The sequence below is a fragment of the Triticum dicoccoides genome, chromosome 7B (genome assembly GCF_002162155.2).
Source record: "Triticum dicoccoides isolate Atlit2015 ecotype Zavitan chromosome 7B, WEW_v2.0, whole genome shotgun sequence".
Classification (NCBI taxonomy): Eukaryota; Viridiplantae; Streptophyta; class Magnoliopsida; order Poales; family Poaceae; genus Triticum; species Triticum dicoccoides.
In genome coordinates, this window is record NC_041393.1 from 773,631,204 (window position 1) to 773,641,156 (window position 9,953).

Genomic DNA, 9,953 nt, shown 5'->3' on the forward strand with positions numbered 1-9,953 from the left:
AGAAAAGACACCCGAATTCACCGGAAAGTATGAGAAGATCAGAGATCACTGGCCCGCATTTGTGACCCACAAGACATCGGAAAAGAGTAAGAAGATGTCAGCGGTAAAGAAGAAAAATGTTGCGAAGAAGAAGCATCACCATCGCACGGGGTCAGGTGGCTACCTCAAAGCCCGACCTTTGTGGGACAAGGCTGAGAATGACCTGATTGATAAAGGGGTCGAAGCAGAGAGATTGAACTGGCCAGACCGTTGCTGGACTTGGTTCTTCAGGGTTGGTGGAACCTTGGACCCTTTATCAGGGAAGTGCGTTGGGACGGACGAGCAACTGCGAATACCCATCATGAGGCTTCAGGAGTATATCAAGAAAGCGCCTCAAGGGACGTTCATTCCAGACAGAGAGAAGGACGAGCTCATAATGGCCCTCGGGAATCCTAAGCACCCTGGACGGACATGAGGCACGCCAGGCTCCATTCCGTGGAAGGCTGGGTTTCCGGACACAGGGGGTTACAAATGCCAAGACAGGAGGAAGAAAGTGGACATAGCCAACTGCAGGCGCTGCACACAAGGGTACAAGGGCTAGAGGAACGAGAGGCAGATCGCAGCAAACGACCTGCCGAAGCTTCCCCTGAAGCTACCCCGCCATCTCAGCGGAGAAGCAGCGTGGCCTCCACCAAGCAGACTCAGCTGGAGCCTGTCTTCATGCATCCTTCTAGCTACCCCGTGGATGCTATCACGGAGTCTCGACATTGCCACCTTATAACGCAATGGATGAAATTGAAAGTCAAGGCGGCTTTTGGCTTTGTTTTAGCTACTGAACCTGGCGCAACGTACCACTCCCGGTCGATTCCAGAAGGATATGCTAGGGTGATGGTGGATGAAATAACGGACGGATTTGAGGACCTCGAGCTTGACCACCCTACAGTTGAAGGGGAGATTCGGCTGGGTTCTTCTCTGAAGACTTCATGCCTATGGCGGAAGGAGCTCATCAACCTTCCGAATTGGACGCCTCTGCCTCCTCCTCCTCCTCCGGCGAGTTAGGGCACTCCGCCTCCTCCTCCGGCGAGTGATCAGGGCACTCAGCCTCCTCCTCCGGCACATGGCGGCACTCCGCCTCCTTCTCCGCCCGCGGCTGCGCGCCCGAGCAGCTAGCCTCCTCCTTCTCTACCTCGTCAACAAGGGGGATCAAGAGACCCGCCGCCGCTCCAGCTGCTCCGGCGCGTCGTAGTCCTTCTCCTCCACCTTGTAAGAAAGGAAAGAAAGCCGCAGCCGCTCCGTTTGTTTCGGCGTCTAGCAGTACAGCCAGAGGCGGAGGGCAATACAGATTTGGTCCTTCTCTAAAGACTCCAGAGAAGTTACCATACGAGAGGAGCCTGGAGGAAAACACGAAGATCGTGCAAGATGAAATGAAGAACTTCTTTGAAGGGGTGAAAGAAAAGAAACATCCACCTCCGGAGGAGAAGATAGATCCGGTAAAAGCGAAGCGTACTCTGGCTGCCTTGAAGAAACCACCAAAGCCTTCGCCGAAAGGCAACTATGAGCACATTATTGAAAAGTCATTTATCAAATCGGAGCGGTCGGGTAGTACTGCCAGTGATCAAAGGTTAGCAGAATGACGAGCTGGGAAAAAAATTGCCCAACTCAATGAACAAGCGAACCAATCGTTCCCCCCCCCTCCAGGTGTCTAGCGATATCGTCGCTAATGATCCGGGCGGGATGGTGCCCGGTTATAACAATCTGCCCCCCTGCCCGACGATGTACATTATAATTTCTTGGAGGTGGACGAACACAAATACAAGTACGGGAAGCCTCTCGTCAAAGATGAAAGATCACTAACAACGATGATGCGAAGATTCCATGTTTGGTACATGAAAACCTGCAGAGAGTCTGAGGGGAGGAATATTTTGACGCTGAGAGTTAGAGAGGAGCATGACCTCGTTGGAATTGAACTGTTGAATGTTCCATTTGAGGAGTTCTTCGCGTTTTTCGATCAAAATGCCCTCGATAAATTAATGATCACTTGCTACTGCCTATAACACTACTAGAAAAAGGGCTATAGATGGGATTGACACTAATGGCGCACCAGACAAGTGGTGCGCCATTAGTATATGCTAATGGCGCACCATCCTCTGATGCGCCATTAGAGTTGAAACTACTAATGGCGCACCTGGCTGACGGTGCGCCATTAGTATCAAATTTTTTTTAACTAGTGCGCCTGTCCAAACATACTAATGGCGCATCCGCAGGCAGTGCGCCATTACTAGTTGTAACTAGTAATGGCGCACCTTCCAGAGAGTGCGCCACTAATGTTGTTTTTTCTATTATTATTTTTATTCCTTTTTTTGCAAAACTACTAATGGCGCACTCGCACGCGGTGCGCCATTACTAGTTTAAACTAGTAATGGCGCACCGTGGTGTAGTGCGTCATTAGTATGTTTTTTTTTGCAAAACTACTAATGGCGCACCACCAGGGGCTGCGCCATTAGTAACCTGGATTACTAATGGCGCATTTGTGGTTGGTGCGCCATTAGTAAGTGGGCAGCAACAAGATATTTTGGACAGCCTCTCCTCCCACACTCACTTTCTCCCCACTTCATTCTCTCCACCGCCTCCTCCTTGTCTCGGGTGCTTCCTCTTTTTCACCTCATTTCCACCATAAATTCATTCAAATTAAGTGGTTAAGTTACCTTGTTTTGCTAGGTAAGTAAGGGCGGAAGCTATATTTATGTTGTTCTCCCTACAACAATGTGCACATGCACTTTTTATGGCCTAGCTAGATCTATGTATGTTCGTGGTGTTGCATATGTTTGTGGTTTTGCATATGTGTTTGTGTTTGGAGGTGTACCGGTATTTGAAATGCGATAGTTGCCAATATTTTGCCGGAATGTTGATTCATTTCCGTTTCGGCGAGAATTTTGGCATTAAGCATTCTTTTTGGTCCTATTTTTGGGGAAAGTCATGCCAAATTTTTTCTTGGTTCTAAAATATCGTTTTGCTCTACCCCGTAGGCGACCATGGTCCGCACGATGACCGAAGGCATCGTGAATAGGTTTTTGAGGTCCGCGAAGGCCGAGATGCTTCAAAAGAACGAGACGGAGATAAGATGTCCGTGTCGAAGATGCAAGCTGAATAGCCTTATTGCGGACCCGGATTCGGGGCAGGTGCGGGACCACCTGCTCTTGCGTGGTTTCATGGATGGCTATCGGTGGCAAGGTGATGAAGATGACTACGAAGTCGTCCATGGGGGCCGGGCAAGAAATGAGGAAGGGCAGCAAGACAACCACCGCTGCTCGGGCGGGCGAGAAGACGAAGAATCCCCAGGAGATGATCACGACAGTGATGCTGTACACAGTCATCATGTAGAAGAAGATGCAGGACATGATGATGATGCTGGCGGAGCAGACGAAGCTGGACCATCGATGGGCTGGGTGCAGGACCCTCATATTCAAGAGCTGCTTCTCAAGCAGACGGATAACGCAAGAGCTGCCACCCGAGAGAAAGCCAAGATGGATCAACTTGAGTTAGACGCGGTTACTCCATTGTATGAAGGATGCAGGCCCGAGGATACCGGCCTGAAAGTAACGCTCATGGCTCTGGAGATGAAGGTAAAACACAAAATGACCGACGCATGCTTCGACGAGAACATGTCATTCTGGCACGAACGTCTTCCCAAGGGGAACAAGTGCCCGACCAGTTTAGAGGAGGCGAAGAAAATCGTGTGTCCTCTGGATTTACCGCACGTGAAATACCATGTGTGCATGAACAATTGCATCATTTCTCGGGACGAGCACGCGGAGTCTACCATATGTCCGGTGTGCGGTGTCACTCGATACAAGAAGAGGAAGAAAGCTCCTCGAAAAGTGTTGTGGTACTTTCCGATCACTCCTCGTCTGCAGTGGTATTTCGCGGACCCTAAGGTAGCAAAGCTCCTGCGTTGGCATGCGGATAGGGAGGAGAAGAAGCGAGAAGATGACGCAAATGATCCGGAGATAGATAAAAAAGACAAGATGCTGAGTCACCCTAAGGATGCGAGCCAGTGGCAAGCGTTGAACTTTGAATACCCAGAATTTGGGAACGATAGAAGGAACATCGTGCTGGGCGCGAGCACCGATGGAGTCAATCCATTTGGCAGCCAGAGAAGCACACTTAGCACCTGGCCTGTGTTCGTGTGGATGTACAACCTTCCCCCCTGGTTGTGCATGAAGAGGAAGTACATTCACGTGAGTATGCTAATTGAAGGGCCGAAACAACCAGGGAACGACATCAATCTGTATCTGGGGCTGCTGAAAGAGGAGATTGACACGCTGTGGAAAACGCCAGCCAATACGTGGGACGCCGCAGAGAAAGAATATTTCCCTATGAGAGCCGCACTGCTCACGACGGTGCACGACTATCTCGGTTACGGATATCTTGCGGGGCAGGTAGTCCACGGATTTTCTGGATGTGTAAGGTGCATGGATGACACAACGTATCGCCAGCTAGATAGAGATCCCGGGTCTTCGAAAACCGTGTTCATGGGACATCGAAGGTGGCTTCGCGACGATGACCCGTGGAGGAAATGCAAGGATCTGTTCGATGGTGAAACCGAACCCCGAAAACGCCCGTGTACGAGGAGCGGCGAGGAAATAGACAAGCTGTTGAAAATTTGGAAAGACTGCCCACTGCCGGGAAAGAAGCAAAAGGCGCCAGAGCCGCTGCTGAAGGTATGGAAAATGAGGTCTGTTTTCTGGGACTTGCCGTACTGGAAGATCCACCGTGTGCCTCACAGCCTTGATGTCATGCATATCACGAAGAACGTGTGCGAGAGTCTGCTTGGTACCCTGCTCAACATGCCAGAGAGGACCAAAGATGGGCCGAAAGCAAGGGCAGACTTGAAATCAATGGGCATCAGGCAGGAGCTTCACGCTATATATGATGATGATGATGATGAGGCGAAGCAGGACACAGAAAGTCGTCGCAAAGGCAAAAAGGCCAAGAAGACCGGAAATGACTACCCTCCCGCGTGCTTCACTCTAAGTCAGGAGGAGATCGAGCAGTTTTTCACCTGCCTCCTAGGAGTAAAACTTCCTTACGGTTACGCGGGGAAGATAAGCAGATACCTAGACCCAGCGAAGCAGAAGTTCAGCGGGATGAAGTCTCATGACTGTCACGTGCTGATGACGCAGATACTTCCAGTTGCAATCCGTGGGATCATGGACGCGCACGTCCGTGAAACGCTATTTGGCATATGCAACTTCTTCGACGTCATCTCTCGGAAGTCGATTGGCGTGAGACAACTTAGAAGATTACAGGAAGAGATCGTGGTGATACTATGCGAGCTTGAGATGTACTTCCCGCCCGCATTCTTCGACGTTATGGTGCATCTGCTGGTCCATATAGTGGAGGATATTGTCCGGAGCACCGTCAAGTGGTCCATATAGTGGAGGATATTGCGGTCCATATAGTGGAGGATATTGCCCGGAATAGTCAAGGGGTACTCGCTTCAGCTCGGGTGCATTGTCCGGAGCACCGTCTCGATCAACACCGAGAACCTGAGGCATCCTGACCGAGGGAATTTGCGCAACCTCCTCTTCACGAAGCTGCACGAACGATACAAGTTCCCCGCTGAATTTGAAAACACAAGCCTCGAAGGGAATAAAGTGAACAATGCTGCCCTCACGAAGATGAGCAAGGCCCTGTCTACTTGGAAAAGCAATGTGAAGAGAATGATCGAGAAAGGTGAGAGTTATCAGAAGATCAAGGAGAAAAATCCTTCAATCACCGAAGATGACTACAACGACTTCAAGATCAATTGCTCGAGCACCGCAAGCTCCCAATCAAGTGAGTGGGGGAAACAAATGCGGGAGCTGAACATAGGGGAACACACACTCGGTCCCGGCGGTTACAGAGTGGCGGAGCCTATATGGGACAAGGAGGTGGCGGACCGTGCCGAGCAAGGCCTACCGCCCCTCTTCGATAAATACGGTGACAAGCAGACCAGGAACTTTGTCAGGGCCCGGTACAAGAAGGACCCGAAAACAAAGGAGCTTACCACGGATCCGAAGACCAGGCAGCTTGAGCATGTTCTGGTAAGGAATACACCCCCGCGTAATTAGCTCCATATGGTTGCATTCTAATTAATGAAGCCAAATTTCTAAATGGTTCACATTCCTTCCGCAGGCGACTGAAAGCAGTAGCGCGGGGTCGACTAAGAGCAACCCTTGGGACACCACTCTAAATAGGGGGTTGAATGTAATGAAGAACAAGGATAAGCTCAGTAAGCCGACGTCAGCTGGTCGTGTGGCCGGCAAAGTCTTGTCGACAAAATGGGGTCATACTATACCGCTGGTGTGCGGAAGGAGAAAAAGACCAGCTCGGAAAGCCAGGCGCGAGAGGTTCAAGAACTCAAGGCACAGGTGGCGCGGATTCCGGAGATTGTCCAAGAGCAAGTGGAACAACGACTCGGAGCGACGATCACCGCCATTGTGCCTACCTTGATCTCGGGGTTGAGTTCGTGGATTGCGGGCGGCCAACAGGGGCCGCCCCCGATTCCTAGCTTCACGGCCATCAACTCGCATAATGCGATGGCGGGGCCATTGGTGCCTCCGGCGGAGGCGACATTGGTGTCTCCGACGCCGGCACGGGAGCTTAATGCACCTGGGTGTACGCCGGCCGGCACCTCTGCAGCAAGCGGCACCTCCGTCAACTGCACGCCCGCCGTTGGCGGTGCGTCGACATTAGCCGAGCTCGACGCCATCATCACGGTAACTAATTAAGCCTCTCTCGGCCAAGGACTTCATCTCCTTGCCTTTGACTGGGCATCCCTGACGCCCTACATGTTTTCGTAGGGCGCCGCCGATGTTCCGTGCACTCTCCTCCACTTCGTGAACAACGAGTTGGTCGATGTTGCCAAGGGAAAAATCGCTCAACCGGGCAACCCCTTGTTCCACGATACCCAGATGCCACCCAACTTGTTTAGGGTTCAACTGGTTCGGGTGCTGCCAGGCTGCGATGACTTGTTACCTTCGATTCGACCCGTCGGGGCCGACGATGATGACGTGATGACCCTCAGCGCCTGCCTGAGCTGGCCCCTGCTTTGGCCGAAGAGCCAGATTCGTTTGGGGGCGGGGGACACCACCCCAAAGACAACACCGCCAGTCGTGCCGGCGCCAAGTCGGCCCCATGGCAAGACCGCAGCAACTGTGCCGGACATCCCTATGCCACTGGATCCAAACATGCATATGGCACAGGATCAGAACGACGACGACGACGATGATGATACATTTGGCAACGTCGATCAGTACTTTGCCGATCATGGGTGCGATGGCGACTTCATGGGGCCTCCTTCTCAAGAACCAAACCCAACAAAAGACGTGTGCGATCTAGCTCGTATCGCGGAGAAGCCAAGTCGCAACAGGCGCCGTCTGGCGTTCAGCTCTCAGGAGACGCCTCCAGCTGCCGACTTCACCGAGCCTCAGATAGGCGAGGTGCGAAATATTGTCAGCCCCAACACACTCAAGAAGGCGGTCTGTGAGCAGAACTCGGTCCCATTACAGGAGAAGAAGAAGGCACGCAAAAGAAAGACTAAGAAGGGTGCGAGCCAGCCGGCACCGAGTACGATCCGTGCTCAGGACGGGCCACCTTCACCGCAGGATATCTCGAGGAGGGTGCATGTGGCGGGTAGGGTGATGCTACCGACAAATATGCTCAATTCTGCAACCGGTGCTATGCGGAGTCTGCATGACAGTGTTCTTTCTTTGGAGAAGCGGCGTCTCAGGGAGAAGGATGTGGCATACCCAGTTTTCGCGGCCAAGGTGCCAGAGGGCAAGGGCTTTGTGGATAACTCCATCGGGCGTACGATCGTCCTGCGTTTTGATGACATCCACGCTATGTTGAACCTTCATCCGCTGCACTACACCTTCGTTCGGCTATTTTCGCTAAGTATGGAGATGCGGATCATTCGCGACAAGACCCCGGACATCGTGATAGTCGACCCCTTCTACATGTGTGCCAAGATCTTGGGCAGTGCTGGGGACCGGCAAGTCGCGAGTTCTTACCTCGAAGGCGTCATTCTGGCAAACCAAGATAAGGATAACTTCCTCGTGCCTTACTTTCCCGAGTAAGTCCTCCCCTCAACCGGCCCGTAACATATGAATTCTTACATTTCGATCATTTTTCTTTTAACATTCCATGTTTTATGCAGTGACACACGTTGCACGCTCATCCTCCTAAGCCCCAAATATTACATGGCCACGTATTTCGACCCGGACCGTCAGTCGAACGTAGACTACAAAAATGTAAAGAAGGTTCTTGATGATGTTCTCCCCGGCTACGCCAAATCTGGAGGCACCTTCACCAGGCCTATTCGTAAGTACGGCAAGCACGTGTTCTCCCACAATACGACGTTCTGCTGCGTCAAGCAGCCGCCTGGCGGTCAGAAGGGTGCCTACTACGCCATCCATCACATGCGGGCGATCGTACGGGACCATCATCAACTTCTGCTACCGAGTAAACTCAAAGATTGGGCCGCGAGCGTGTCGGCAATCCAGGACGCGGACCTCCGACAAGAATTCTTTCGCATCCAGTTGGAGTTTGCGGAAATCATCCATCAAGATGTCATTCGTACCTCGGGGCAGTTCTACCTCAGAAATCAACCGTCCAACAATGACATCGACACAATGCTACAAATGCAGGCTGACAACGACCATTATTTCATGACTCCCACGATAGACGGCGGCTTCATCCACGCTCCAGTCCCTTGAGTCGAGTCGAAAGCAGTGATGCTGTGTCTAGTTCTGAAACATCGATTGGCTCATGTTGTAATTAAACTTTAATGAACTTGTAGTATGTCTCTTTGGTTTCGAGAGTCGTTCAACTTAGATGTAATCGATGCTATTAATGTCTTGCTTTTCTCTTCCGATCGTTCTGTTGCATACTTATATATTGCTTATGTATTGTCTGTGAATTGGTACTAACGTTTCGTTTGGCTAGTGCATAGCGATGCCGACGTATGTCGTGTACAAGGGTAAGGTTCCCGGAGTCTACGATGACTGGGAGGAGTGTCGGAGACAGGTTCACCGATTCAGCGGTAACAGTTACAAAGGGTACACCACTAGGGCCGAGGCCGAATCTAGATACGCCCGCTATCTAGAGGGAGAGGGGAGGGAGCGTTGGAGGAACCGGATGAAGACGAGTTTCATCGTGATGACCGCAGCTCTCTTCTATGTGATGGTAGTTTAGATGATCGATATCGACTTGTAATGTGAAGACAAACTCGCTACTCACGGTCTCGAGACTTGTAATATAATGTTCTATCTTTGTTCGGTCTTTTCAATTCGGAGACTAATATGATGAATTGTATTCGGAGACTAATATGATGAATTGTATTCAAAGACTAATCTTCTATTGTATTCGATGAATCTGTTGTTGATGTGTGATGTCTATATTTTGTCAAATTATATATTTTCTAACCTGTGCAAAAAACAGAAAATAAAAAAATAAAAAAACCTAATATTCATACTAATGGCGCATCACATGACAGTGCGCCATTAGTATGACAAAGCATACTAATGGCGCATCACTGGTCAGTGCGCCATTAGTATGCCATGGTTACTAATGGCGCATCTCTTGGTCGTGCGCCATTAGTATGCCAAAGCACCTGGGTATACATGGCCCCTGGGAGGCATACTAATGGCGCACCGTAGCCTATACTAATGGCGCACCAGTGGTGCGCCATTAGTATACCAGATACTAATGGCGCACCACTGGTGCGCCATTAGTAAAAATTACTAATGGCGTGCTAGTAATGGCGCACCAGTGATGCGCCATTAATGACCAAATTAGGTGCGCCATTAGTAGCGGTTTTTCTAGTAGTGTAAGTAGTACTACTTCTGTCATTAAGTCTTTATATATAGGTCAGCTCTTTCATTGCATGTATTTTTAATTATCCTCACTATATTATGCAGATTGAAGATCGC